This window comes from Rhinolophus hipposideros (assembly GCF_964194185.1).
Source record: "Rhinolophus hipposideros genome assembly, chromosome: 2".
NCBI classification, from domain to species: domain Eukaryota; kingdom Metazoa; phylum Chordata; class Mammalia; order Chiroptera; family Rhinolophidae; genus Rhinolophus; species Rhinolophus hipposideros.
Window position 1 is genome coordinate 27733357 of NC_138048.1, and position 15625 is coordinate 27748981.

General features: G+C 34.5%; 1 protein-coding gene across 1 annotated transcript in view; it reads left to right on the forward strand.

Moving 5' to 3' along the window:
• EPHA6 (EPH receptor A6) overlaps positions 1–15625 on the forward strand; it is an 893585-nt gene that overhangs the window by 200871 nt on the left and 677089 nt on the right.

Sequence of the window (15625 nt, forward strand, 5' to 3'; positions counted from 1 at the left end):
ACTTTCTGAAGCAGTTCTGGAAGTCCTCTTTCATGAGTGTCTGTAGTAGTACTGTCATAGCTGCCTCAATGTCTTCAATCGATTCAAAATGTTTATCTTTCATGGTCATTTTGACTTTGGGGAAGAAATCATACGGTACCAGACCCAGTGAATAAGGTGAATGAGGACACACCATAATGTTTTTATTTGACAGAAATTGCCGTACCAGAAGCTATGTGCCACCACATAGCTTTATCACTGCTTCTGCTGTGATAAAAATGCGGTGAATGATGCTGCCGCGTGCCATCCAAAGAAAAGGCAGGGATCTTGAATATGGGAAATGACACGTCGAGCATCAGTAACAATGTGTGACAAGTTTCAATTTGTTCAGTGCAGTCAGTCAGGTGTGAGCTACAGTTAAGAGAAGTTGTGCTTTAAAGTGTGCCATAAATCATCCTCCATCATGAGAATGCTCTGTGTCTCACATAATTTCTGGCACTGCAACTTCTGACAAAAACATTATAGTGTGTCCTCATTCACCTTATTCACTGGATCTGTCACCGTGCAACTTCTGGCTCTTTCCCGAAGTCAAAATGACCATGAAAGGAAAACGTTTTGAATTGATTCAGGACATCGAGGCAGCCATGACAGCACAACTAAAGACCCTCACAAAACAGAACTTCCAGAACTGCTTCAGAAAGTGGCAAGAACAATGAGATAAGTGTGTTCAAAGAGAGGGGGAATATTTTGAGGGGGATTAATGGCAATGTGTCTCTTTTACTGTAATAATTTTTTATTTTTTTTTACACATTCACTGTATTGTTGATCACACATCATAGTACATGTCTTTAAGTTTATTTTCTGGAGACTGTTCATTTTGTTTCTGATCTTCCCTGTTACCTTGATTACTCATGGAAATCAATGCATTATTTCTCTTTCTGACATCTAAGGGGGTCGATTCTGCAGCATGGTGGGCTGCAGCATTTTATTTTCTCTTGAGCTATTCTGGCTTCTCCTGTGATAGGAGATTTCCTTCGGCCATAGTTTGTCCTCTGTGACAGGTAGCCTCAGTCTCAGGGCACCACCCCTGTGGAAGGATGTTGTGGGCGATGGGGTTCTGAGCCCCTGAATTCCCAGTGCTGCCCCTGCAGCCCGATGCAGAGCTGTGCGCCTCAGCAGCCCTGGATGCCCTGCTGGGATCAGGTAGGAAAGATGGGGGCAGAGTGGGCTGGGAGAGGAAGCTGGTGTGTTTGTGATTTTGTTCTCTTCTGAACAATGGGACTGCCAAATGACAGCTTTCTTACCGCTATATCTCCTCCCTCGTCACTGCGATTAGCTGCATTGTGTGTCTGCCCCTCAGAAATTGTCTCTCTAGTTCTCAGGCTGTAGATATTCTGTTGTTTAATCCAACACTGCTACCATGCCTGCTGACTGCTGCGAACACTGGGAGTGTGTGGGAGAAGCAAGCTCTGGTAGTTCAGGGGGAGGCAGCCAGGCTTGCTGGCTTTGTTTTCTACCTGACAATGAGGGCTGTTAGATTGCAATTGTCACACTTCTGTATTTGGTCTTTGACCCCATCACTTGGTTCAGTCGTATTTTATGCTGATCCCTCAGGCAGAAAACCTGGGGCCACAGTACACCTTCCGTCTCAGTCCTCACCTCTCTGGGGACCACAGTGAACTCTGGGCTACGTCCAGTGACCCCCGTCTCTGCACTTTTCCCTTCTCTCCTCCCTTACTCACCCCCATTCGCCCTCTTTCGGATTTTTGAATGCTTATCTTGTAGATGTGTTTGTGTGTTGCATAGGGATTCTTCGTTGAATTATAATTGTTCAATTTCTTGTAAATTCAAGGGTAGCGATCAAGGAGTACCCCTGATGCCGCCATGTTTCTGATGTCTAAGTCTTCTAATTTTAGCTCTTCATATATCTTCTTAATTTCTCTCAGCAATATTTCTTCAGCTTAAGTACTCCAAATATTTTGGAAACTTTTTCTCAAAATATTTAGTATTTTGATACTACAGTAAATACTGTTTTGTTAATAGAGTTCTAACTATTATTCTCATATATAGAAATACAAATAATTTACATATATATATACATATATATATATATATATATATATATCTTTTAATCTTCCTATACTCATTTATTTATTTTGAATATTTATACACAGTCCATAGACATTTTTATTTCCTATTTTTATGTCATCTATGAATAAGAAAAATTTTCTTTCTTTCCAAACTGATATTTGTTTTTATTTCCTTGTTTCATTGTCTGGATCCTTCAGTACAAAGTTGAATAACAGAAATAGTGAGAATACACATGCTTCCTTGCTCCTGATCTTAGAGTGGAAGCATTCAATTTTTCACCATTATGATGTTAGTTGCATTCTTAGGTAAACTCCCTGTTCGTCATGATTTAATATCTTTCACATATATGGTTGCATTCCATTGCCTAAAACTTTTAAATTATTTTTTCCACCTATGTCATGAAAGCTATTCACTTGTAATTTTCTTTACTTTCAATGTCTCTCTATGGTTTTGGTATCATAGTAACACTGCAATATTTGGGAAGTTTTTGTTCAGAATGGGTACTATTTGTTTTTTTAATGTTTGGTAGAATTCGCTCATGAAGCCATACATTCCTATACATTTGCATTATTTCCTTACATGTATGTGTTCATCGTCAGTTAACCAAGTACTTAAAGGAGCCCTCTGAAGACCTTCGAGTTTTTTTCGTTTTTCATCAATCGGTATCCTCTCCAGTTATATATGTGTGTGTGTATAATATGTATGTATATAGATACATACATATTTATAACATTTTTATTTTTCCTAATAAGTTTGTGTCCATTTATCATAGTCATGCACTTGTTTTAATCTGTGTAATGAGAGAAGGGTGAATAGATGTGTGATATTTGAATGTAGGTGTGGCAAATTGAATTACTGGCCCCAGTTCTTCACTTTTCATTATATTCTAGCTCTTTCCTGGTGACTTTGCCATTCTTCCAACTAAAGGGAAAGTGTTTTTCCAGACTCCTTGGCATTGGCTTCTGCAATATGATTTCTATTTTTTGGCTGAAAGAATAAGAGCCTAAGTCACAGTTGCAGTTCTGAGCCTGTGTATCAAGAGGCCAGATTTGGTTTTTGTTTGTTTTCTTGCACCTCTGCCAACACCATCAGAAGAGCTTTTCTAGCATTTGCTAGAGCAGACTGAGCCCAGACTATAATGAGGAGCCAGATCCACAAATTCAAGCAGGGTTACTCTGCCAAGTTTAGGCAAGATCAGGTAACCCCAGCAAAACCCAAGAATAAATACTAGAAGATGAAGAATATTGATATAGCTGAATTCACTGACAATAATAACCTGAATAATGCATACAAAAAGCTAACAAATCTGGTCATTGTATCAAAATGACATCATGTAGCACGTCGTGTAACGCTGGCCAAGCTAGAAAAATATATTGTTTCTAGGGCAGTCCAGTTTACGAGAAACTGAAATGGGCCTGCACAATACCTAAGTCTGTTGGAACATGGATAAAGGGTCATGAAAATGCAGGATGGAGAGACAAAGTGATAACAATGCTTTCAAGGATAGAAACTCAAGAATGATATGATTATGATCATCCATAGGGGTCCTGAAGTGAGAAATGCAAACTCTGTTATCTAGGCTTATGGAGTAAAAGCTCTATGGGGTATCCAGGAGAGTTTTCACAACTACTACTTCTGGCCTGTGGGTCCAGTACAGTAAGTACTTCTAGCCTGTGGGTAAAAAGTTACTTGCAGAATGACGAAAGGTGTTAAGTCCTAACCTTCAGTGCTTTTTTAAAATTGTGTTTATATAATTTGAATATAATCTTCATACAAGTTTGAGCTTCAATCATTGTCAACAATGCTTTTCTTCATTTTAATGAGTCACAAATTATAAAAAAAAAAAAAAACAACCTTTAGTATAGGTATCTAAATCTTGTGGTCCCTGTCTTACTGTTAGAATGAAGACATTTGCAGCCAGAGTTCATAAAGGGAGGTATCTGACACTTTCTTTTCTCATTATCTCATCATGAAGTTCCATAGACCCTACATTCAAAGTTTCCCCCTAATTTCTTGCCTCCTTTTGTCCATCCTCATAGGCGAAGTCTTGCCTGGGATAACCTAATATTTTCACATTTGAACTCCAACAATCCATGTTCCTAGGAGTTATTGGTCTTCTTTTTCATTTTCCGTTGGCTTCATGTTATGTTTAAAATAAAATCTCAACTCATGGTCACGGCCCAGTAGCTCCTCCCTGCCCCGTATTCTAACTCTTGCCTGCTTTTGAAACTTTATCTCCTACATTGGCCATACTTCATGTGCACTCTACTCCTACTCACATCACATTAGTTTTTCAAACTCTCCAAGCTGTTTCCTTCTTTAGGGCCTTTGCATTTCTTCTATATTAAGTATCTCCCTTTCTGTATTAGTCTGCTAGGGCTGCCATAACAAAATACCACAGACTGGCTGGCTTAAGCAACAGTTTATTTTCTCAAAGTTCTAGAGACTAGAAGTCCGAGAACAAGGTTCGAGCAGAGTTGGTTTCTAGTGAGACATCCCTTCCTGGTTTGCAGATGGCCACCTACTTTGTGTCCTCATGTGATCCATCCTCCGTGTACAAGCACTTCTGGAGTCTTCCTCTTATTGTAAGGACACCAGTACTATGGTCTAAGACCCCATCCTTATGATCTCATTTAACCTTAGTAACCTCCATAAAGGCCCTGTCTCCAAATATAGTTATATTCGGGGTTGGACTTCACCTATGATTTTGGGGGGACATAATTCAGTCTGTAACACCTTCTCTCCCTCTCCTACCACTTAGATCATTACATGACTGATGCCTTTTCACTTTTCTGGTCTTATTTCCAGTATCACTTCTTCTAAGACTTCTTCCTTGACTATAGATTATCCCTAGTATAATGGAACTACAGGACTAAGGACGTGTCTAACTCTGCTCACTCATCACCAAGATCACTGTACCCAGACTTGTACTTGGCACATATGAGGCATTGAAAAAACATTCGTTGAATAAAAGCATTCTTCCAGTGTTTCGGTTTATGGGGCATAGTTATATCTGAGTGTGCCACATACTCTTAACAATATATTCCTTGTGCCATTTTTCACAGATACATGTATACACCTGAACTTCACGATCCATGGTGTTATCCAGAAAGATAGACAACAATGATGTCATTCTAGGTATATCACTCAATAGAGTAACTGGCTTATTGAAGAATTACAACCTGTTGTTATTTAAATAAGATATTGTTTTATTTTTTTTCCAACAGTTGCCCCAGCTACTTTATAATAGAATTACCCTCCTTTTTCTCAATTGGGGGTGTTTTCCCTGACATTTTCAGGGAAAACAGTTGTGAACAGATTCTGTAACTTTTCAACCACTTAGGTTATTATTCTATTAATTTTTCATTTTAAAATGTCAATCTCCAATTCCACTCAAAGCTTTTCTACATTTACCATCTGTGCTAACAGCTCTTGTGCTTCAAGAGTACTGGGGGGATGGGAGAGCTTCCAGACAACTCTCTCTCCCATTTCTAGATGCCAGCTTCATCTGCCATGTGACAAAAGTGGACAAATGTATCCATACAGTAGTAAATGAGATTGTAGTCTTCTTTTCGTTAGTTATTACTGCTTCTTAGTTTGACATTCACTCCAGATGTCTTCTGTGTAGCTGGCCTCCAATGCCCATTTTCCTCCTATATGGTATATGTATGCTTTCTTCTGAGAGTTATGTAATTGATGTCTCATTTCTTGGATCACTGAAGAGGCAAATCAAGAGTCACCTTTATTTCTATTATCATTTTATTCTTCATTAAGTGCCACAAAAGACTGCTACTAGGGTGCCTTTTCCTTGTGGTAACTTGCTTGAGTGGGCATTAGCAGGTCAGTTTAAGTCTAGGAGGCTTATTCATATGCACCCCACCCAAGGAAAGTTCATATTCTTATTTTATCAAAGAATGGGAGGAGATCTTATTCATCAGGCCTTCTTATCTCAGCACCACATCTCTCTATTTTGGTCATTATTTTCATATCTGGACAGCATTAAACAATTCATGGATACAATGTCTCATCAACTTTTTAGAAAAGAAACTATATCTGATTTAATAAATTGTAAGAGACATTTTGGGCAACCTTAAATTTATGAGGGATTCTTTTGACCACTTACTTCCTATTACCCCAGAAGACCATTCTCTTTTATCACTCATTATTGCTATGATGACTGGGATTATTGAAAATGGTGAATCCTGATAAACCCTTCCTTGAGTTGGCTGGTCCCAACTGTTAAAGTTTGTGAATTAGGAGTATAGATTACTAGCAATTAATAAATTCAACTTGGGTCTTTGTTGGAATTTCTGGCTGTGGGAAAATTCCCATTCAACATTTAGTTGCAGTAGCATTTTACAGCATAATGTGCTTTACAGTATATACTTACCTAAAATGGGGATTTTATATGAAAAATTATTTCTACTTTTTCTCATTTTCTATTTTTATTTTGTCATTAGTGATTCATATTCTCATTTTGTAAGATTACATTATGTAGAATATTTTCATACTTTTTCCAGCTTTCTAATTTGTAATTTCCATATTAAATAGTTTAAATGTTTTAATTTACATTAAACTTTTGTTTTGCCTTTACTATATTTTTTACAAATTTGAATTTCTTTCTCACAAGGAATTCCTCCCAACTAGAACCTTATTTCAATTTCAAGGATTTTATTCTTATATTACATATTTTTATCTTTATAATTTGCCTTTTAAATTCTATTTTTCATGTTCTCGTTTTACGACTGCATATTTTAACTGTAATATTAGATATACTATAAGCAAAGAAGTCTAAAAACTATCATCAAGGAAAATATATTTTTCAATCTTGTGTTATATAAGCAAAATCTTAGGGTTTTAGGGGTTTTTTTTACAATTTTTATAGTGTTTCTTTCAAAGTTATTTTCTATTTACATTCCATTCTATTTAGATAAAAATTCTTAAATAGAGAAATGTCTCATTTTTTATATTAAGGAGTTATAAAATTCAATTATTCATAAAGACAAATATCTCCCTAAGTAAAGAATAATCTGTAAGATTAGAAGAATTAATCTATTGCAGCATTTACACTTCCTACCCTGAAATTTATTTTTTGTGCATTTTAATGGAGGCAATATTTTGCATTTGAGTACATTACATAGGAAAGTAAACTGTCAGCTTATACCACTGAGAATTCACAGTCTTTCTCCTGTCTCGGTCTCTCTCTCTTCCTCTCTCTGTTAGAGGAATTCTCTTATGAGAATACCTCATGGTCAGTTCATTTCTCATTCTTTTAGAACAGAACTTTGCATATCAAAGCCCTTATACAAATAAACATACACTATGGCATGATAATACTCTGCTATTCTTGTTCTACTGAGACCTATTATAGGAAAATGCAGTAGATTGGAGAAGACAGCCTCGTTTTTCAAATATATACCAGTTTCTTTCAAGTGGCAAAATACTCAAATATTTTCCATATGATTAAATTATTACTTTTTTGAAACTGTTAGAGCCAAAATAAAGTATTGATTCCAGTTGTGGGAAGAAGAGGGGGAGGTGTGATTGTCAGGTCTCTATTGCAGCTTGCTATGATTTCGTATAAAGAACATTGTCATTTTTATGACTATAAACTGGAAGCATGATAAATACATCAACTTTGAGCTTTAGAGTTAGCATACATATCCTGACATATTTTATTTCTAATTGATCTGAAATTCTAGAATAAACATTTTATATTCTCAAACATGAAGAGTGAACAAAGTATGAACTGAACACAGGGATTATTATTACTATTATTATTTTTTTTAGGATCTAAGACTTAAAATGTAAAACCCACAGGAAAATCTAGTCCAGATTTTCAAAATTGAAGAAATTTGCAGGATAAAATTAAATTTCATTTCATCTGCCTTGTCTATGACCCACATGTTATATTCAAAGATACTACCACATTGAATAAGACAGTCTCTGCCATCAAAGAGTTAACATTTGCAAAGCTACTCACTAACTTCTTCCTATCTTCCTATTTTAGTATTAGAGTAAGTGATTCTTGATTCTGATTTATTTGAAAAATTATCATTAAAAACAAACAAAACACTATTTAATACATGCTTTCTGGTTTCTGAAATGACTGCAAAATTACATATATATATGTTTATATATATAATATGTATATATATATACAAATATACATACATATATATACATATGTACGTATATATATGTACATATATGCAAGGAGTTGGTTATGATTTAACTGGAAATGCTGCCTCCATAAGTGTAAATTTTAAGAGGAGGCAGTATGCTTAGTGATGAGGTATGTGGATTCTGGAGTCAGACTAGCTGAGTTCAAAGCTCAGTTCTGCTACTCACAGAGTATCCTGTTCAACCACTGCAACGCGGGAGAAAGCAGTACCTGTGTCATGAGGTTTTTGTGAGGGTTAAATGACATAATGTACATAGAGGATTTAGCATACACCTTTGGCCTTATAAGCATTCACTATGTGAGCTGTTATTCTTATACAAAATTTCAAAAAATGTCTTTTAATAAAAAGTAATTTAAAATCCTACTAGGGAGGAAAGTGAAAAAGAGAGAGTGAGAGATACATTAGATGAATGAGTTGGAACTAAAGAGAGTTGATTAAAATAAAAAAAAAAAAAAGATTTACATTAGTGGTTGAAACAGGACAGAGAAACATACCTACTTCTTACACGTGAAGATATTAATGCTGCCTGAAGAATACTGGTCTCAGTAAAATATTAGCTATTTTTAGTCCATTAATAATTGGCATGAATAATCATTAACAGGTTAATGAAAACTCTGCCTGAAAATACGGGAATCCAGTTGCTTGTTTAATGTACCCAATACTCAACTTTCTAATGCTTTATAATGGTCTCAGTTGCTCTTAGAATTGTGAGGAAATAGCTTCTGTCCCAGAGGTTTACTGCTTTTAAAAAAAGTCTGTTTTTATGAACATCCCTTTGTGGCCATAACTACTATTATGTGGTTAGAGTAAAATATTTGCTAATGACTCATTTCTGTTTCTAATAGTTCTTAATAAAAAAATATATGCAATGTAGACACAAATTTCTTTTCTTTGTAATTACTCCTAATTTCTATATCCTGGTCCCCAAAGTTGAACTTGGTGTCTAGAATTCCTGCTAAAACTGTCAGTGGCCAAATCTTTATTACTATCTAACATTTTAAACATGTTTAGCATCATTTCAGAATTTCGATAAGTTTTATTTTCGTATTCCAAAAGTTGAAACTTAAAATAAAAAAAAAAATTAGAGGATGTAGAGGGTAAGATTAACAATGCTTGATTAGTCCATGGAGGAATGATTGAAGGAACTGGTTTATTTTGAATAGAGATGAGGAAACTGAAGACTAATTAGCTATGAGTATATGGACAATAGAACTAAATTGAAGCTTTTATTCCCTGGTGAATTTGTGGAAATTATTTAACCAATTTAAATAACAGCCTACTTTGCAAGATGAAGGTAATATTTCTTCCTTATGACTGTCAGAAGGTTTAAATGAGACAATATAAATTAAATGTTGAATGTAGAATCTGGTAATAATAGAAGCTCAATAAAAATGTCTTTCTTTTGTCTTCTTTGTAGGTGGTGTGGTCACCATGAATATCAAAATAGGAAATTATAGTTGTGATTCCAAACATTCATAGGCATTATCTTTACTACAGTAGTTAGCTGTGAAGTTGTTCTCTCTGTCTCTCTGTGTCTGTCTGTCTGTCTGTCTGTCTGTCTGTCTGTCTCTCTCTCTCTCTCTCTCTCTCTCTCTCTCTCTCTCTCTCTCTCTCTCTCTCTCTTTCTCCCCAAAGGAAAAATGTTTTTTTGTTGTTTCTTTTCTGGAACAACAACCGTGGTATTCATAATTAAAAGTTGTTTTCAAAAGACCTTATAAAGTGATGATGATGATATTCCAGGTTACTAAAACTGAAAATTTATTTTTAATGTGTCATTTATGGATCTTATTTGATTTTAAGTTATTGAAAAAGGTGTTGTAACAGAAAACAATGTAAGTTAAATGTAATTTCTTATCTAGTAAACACAGCCAATAAATAAAGTAATTATATTCCTATGGATCATAATTAAATGTAAACATTGTCATTTGATAATTTTTTCTAATTCTTAAACTGACAAAAAATTTTCTTGCTTACGTCATTTATCTCAGTCTACATGTCATTTTTTTCTTTTATTATTGAGTGTTATAGACCCATTTAAAAATCAGAAGTGATGACAATGGTTAGTAACATTACAGAGGTTTCAAGTGTACAATTCTCTAATATATCATCTATATATAATATTGTGTGTAGGAAAAATATGGTAACTATGTGAGGGGACATGTGAATTAGGTTAATATAGTAATTATTTCATTATGTATATGTATTCAAATCATGTTGTACACTTTATACAATTTTTTGTTAAAGACAATTTAAAAAAATAAGAATTGATAAAAAATAAAAAATAAGTGAATGAAATATTACAGTTTTATAAAGTAAAAACATAAAGACTGGAAAATTTATTTAGTTCTCATATGTCACAATTGGCAGTTATATTACATTGCACTTTTTGTAAAATAATAATAAAACTCCAGTATGCATGGAACATCATACTTTACTTTTTTTTTAATTGGGGCAGAGGAACAGGATTTTATTGGGGAACAGTGTGTACTTCCAGGACTTTTTTCCAAGTCAAGTTGTTGTCCTTTCAATCTTAGTTTGGAGGGCACAGCTCAGCTCAGGTCCATTTGCCCGTTGCTAGTTGCAGGGGGCGCAGCCCACCATCCCTTGCGGGAGTCCAGGAATCGAACTGACAACCTTGTGGTTGAGAGCCCACTGGCCCATGTGGGAATTGAACCGGCAGCCTTCGGAGGTAGGAGCATGGAGCTCTAACCGCCTGAGCCACCAGACCGGCTGCATACTTCACTTTTTGATTGAATGTAGACCAAAAAATGAGTAAATATTTACTTACTTTTTACATACTCAATTTTCTAAGCATAAATATGAGATCAATTTTATGTGTTTTTTAAATTTTATTCTTATGGCTTCTAACTTAGGATTTAGTTATTATAATAAGAAAAAAAACACATAATTGCATCTTATGTTATTTTTATTTTTTTTTATGTTATTTTTAAAAATGTAAAATTCCATGTGATATCTTTAACAATAGTTTATTTTTATAATGCCAGTTAAAAATGATTTGAAGATAAATGAGAAAAAGGCACAAAATGACATATAAGAGAAATAATGATACTAAATTCTCAAATATCATTATGCTGAATGAAAGAAGTTGGAAAAAGAGTACATACTGAAGTACAATAAAATGAGTGCTGGATATATATAAATTCTTAGAAAAATTTAAACTATTTTCTGACAGTGGTTAATGGCATCTGGGGGGAAAGCAGGGGGGATGAATTCCAAAGAAGCACAGGAACTGGCAGGTTGATGGTAATATTTTATAACATTGTTGTAGTGGTGCTTTCATCACAATTCATCAAGTTGTACAATTGAATTGGATATCTATAGTTCATTTTACAGAAACCATATCTCATCGAAGTTGATTTTTTAAAAAAGAACAAAGACAGTGGTTTCACTTCACTAGTTTTGAAGTAAATAAATATAAGAAAAGATGGAGGTGCTATTTTTTTAACCAGTGGATAAAACAAAACACACATACACATACACACAACCTAACAAGAATGGTATCATTTACATCTAGGAATGATGTGATGACTTTAGCAGTATTATTTGGTATGACTTTTGGATAAGCAATTTGGTAATGCATTTCCAAGGTCATTAAGAATGTCCCTACCTTTTGATATATCAATTCCACTACTGTGAAATTTTTAATGGGATAATCGAGAAAGATAAGGTGGCATACAAAAATACCTTCTTTTCAATGTAGGTTATTTAGTAGTTTTGAATCTTAGCACAGATATTCAGCTGTGCAATAAATATTTCATGTTGTCATTTTCTCCAATCAATCCAAATCTATACTGACAAGGCAGGAATTCAATCTGAGTCATTATTACTGACTTCACTCAATCGTGCCACATTGCTGGAACCTAACTCAATACCCATGAATAAAGGATACCCCTCAAATCATCTATCATTGGTCTCTACTGGATTGCATACCAGGCTGTACTATGCAGGAGCCTGCAACTTTCCTGCCACTCTCTGTGTAAGACACCTGCGGAGAGAATGAGGAGCCCTCTGTCTAGAAGCTAGTCTATTGGCACTCTAAGTGGCCACCCCTTTGGTGTCTTGCCATCATCCAGAGCTATAGCCATTTAATAGGGCTTATAACCCCACCACTTCTATAACCCCTTATAGTCTTCTAATAGTTTTCCTCCCTCTTCTTACCCCTCAAAGTTCTCCTAACCCTTCTTCCCCATTCGGAACATCTGATATAATATTTTCAGTGAGTTTGGCTACTTCTTAGAACTTGGGTGTAGAGATGCGTGTAGTGCCTAGTAATTATTTCCTCATAATTTACTATGATAAATTATTTCAGTGAAGAATTCTCAGCGTACTAAATACCTAGTCAAGGAATGAGTTAGAAAAAAGTACACTTATATAACTCAACAACATAAAAACAATCCAATTAAAAAATGGACAGAGGACCTGAAGAGACATTTCTCCAAAGAGGACTTACAGATGGCCAATAGACACATGAAAAACTGCTCAACATCACTAACCATCAGAGAAATGCAAATAAAAACCACAATGAGATATCACCTCACCCCAGTCAGAATGGCTATCATCAACAAGACAAATAGTAACAAGTATTGGAGAGGCTGTGGAGAAAAAGGAACCCTCATACACTGTTGGTGGGAATGCAGACTGGTGCAGCCGCTATGGAAGGCAGTGTGGAGGTTCCTCAAGAAATTACGAATAGAATTACCATATGACTCAGCAATCGCTCTCCTGGGTATCTACCCCAAAAATCTGAAAACATTTATGCATACAGATATATGTGCTCAGATGTTCATTGCAGCTTTATTTACGGTGTCCAAGACATGGAAACAACCAAAGTGTCCTTTGACAGATGATTAGATAAAGAAGATATGGTATATATACACAATGGAATACTATTCTGCCACAAGAAAAGATGAGTTTTTTACTCCCTGACCTCCAATAAGATGTTAATTTGAACAGAAATAACAAACTAAACCTGCATCTGTTCTTTAAGGAGAGTTTTACAATCTTTGTAATTATCAGCGCCATGCCAATACATTATCACAACTTCAATATTTTCATTTTTATAGACTTAATATATAAAATTATTTTTTGTCTCTGAAAACCCAATTTAGTATACTGTGAATGGTTCACCTAATTTTATAAATAGAAATGTCAGTTTCTATTAGAATCACATTTAATTTCTGCTTAGCAAATATATTCTTTAAAGGGCTTTATCCCTTGTGTTGTCACCTCCAGCAATAAATTATTGTTTTTAAAACATTTAGAATTCAGTTGTATCTGAGCAGATCGCTTTTTTTGGCTTCTCCTTTACCTAATTGCTTAAAATCCTCCAGATTTAGCTATTATTTTCAGTTGATTACTTACACCAGTTGTTTTCAAAGTAGTTTAAGCAACCTACTAAATATAATACACACACAAACACACACACACAGACACACACACACAAGTACTGCTTTTAGGTTCCAAATTGAATTGTGCATGGAACTATAATAAATAAAACAGAGGCAGAGGTCTACTTGTACTACATTTTTAACTTTTCTTGGACTTCAGAACAACTAAGTTTCCTCAAAATGGAGTTTGAAAACTCCATTGGCCATTGTTGTACTATGTGAGTGTTAAAAGAAAGAAATAGAATTATAGTCATATTTTCACATGCAGTTATATTTCCAAAATATAATGCCAGACTTCTGAGAATAATTTAAGAAAAAATGTAAATCATGTTCTTTCTTTTTTAACACACTGTTCCTTGTTTTGCTATCGATTATGATTGAATGTCTACAAAATCCCTTTGGGAACAAGAGAAATAATCTTTATTTGTTTTTTATTAAATTTACTGGGCAACATTGGTTAATAATATTACATAAGTTTCAGAAGTATAAGATTTAGAATATCTACCAATCCCTTAGAAGAAAGAGAAATAATCTTTAGGATAATTCCTTTAGGTTAAAAGCTACACAATTTTCCTCCAAAAAAAGAGCACAAGCACTCCAGCACTGTTCACGGTTATTTTGATGTATTACTCCCGAGTTGTTTTCTCCTTATCTTCTCTTCTTTTTTCTTATGTTATAGCAAGCACCTTACCTTTTGAGCAATTCAAGTTCCTCAGCAAGGGGATAAAATTTATCTTTCGTAGAATACACAGTTGAGAAATAAGCTCTCGTGGTACATAACTTTTATAGCCACTAGGACTTTTTATGTGTTGCCCTTTTATCATCTTCTCTGTCTTAGTAATCCCCCAACTGTATTTTGAAACAGTGATATGCCGCTTCTAGTATTCTAAGAATTACTTGTTTCTTGATACTTTGGTATTTAATTCATGTATCTAGAAATCTTGTGATAACAGCCCTTAAGTTTCCATTTAAAAAAGGAATGGATTTATTTAAAGGGATGGATTGTGTCATAGTGATAAAAAAATCTTCTCTATATATTATTCTATTGGGAATTTAGCCTTCAAAATTAGAGAAATTTTTGTAGCATATTCTGTATTCCAAATAATTTTCTTTATATTTTCAACTCCCTTTCTGTAAAGATGGATGTTTCTTTATTTGCAGTCAGAGATTTTGACTTTTGGAGTTATATCTATTTTTCCCTTCTTTAGTCACTTGTTATATATCTAATTTTTTCTTTATTTGTTACAACAAAATATATGATAGTTCTTTGATTTACTCCTTACTGTATTTCAGTAATTAGGGTGATTTGAAAAATAAAGTGTGAATTATATCATTACATTTATTTATCACTTTCTGAGATATGTTTGCTCTATTTTTCTCATAAGAATTTTGTCCTAGAAATATAATTTTGCAGTGTATATAATTAGATACAAAAATTCATTTTGCCTGTTGTATTGATTAGTAACATAGAGTCTAGTATCAGGCAGACCTGAGTCAAGTCCAAACATGCCACTTCATGGTTTAGGACCTTGAGCAAGACAAAAGTTCTGTGGCTTACGTTTCATCTATTGTATAGGAATAATAATAGTATCTATCCCATCAGGCAATAGAAAGTATTAAATATGAAAATGCCTTCAAAGATTTCAGCACGAGTCATAGGCATGTAGTAAACACCAAAGAGATGCTAGCGAGTATTATCTCCATTATTGATAGGTGATAACTCTTTGTGATGAGAAGAGCAAAATCATTATTAAAAACTGAGTCAGATGTTTTTACATTTTAAGCTTTCTTGTGCTTTTCATGACTAATTTTAAAGGATATCATTGGCAATTAAGTCATTGTTTTTGTCCCCCAGTATGGAGCTTCATTACTTCTCTAAGATCCCCTTTGCATGTACAAAGCAGGATTCAGTGGAGAAAAGGCTTGGTTTGAGAGAGAAAGTCTTGGGGTCCATTCTGGGCA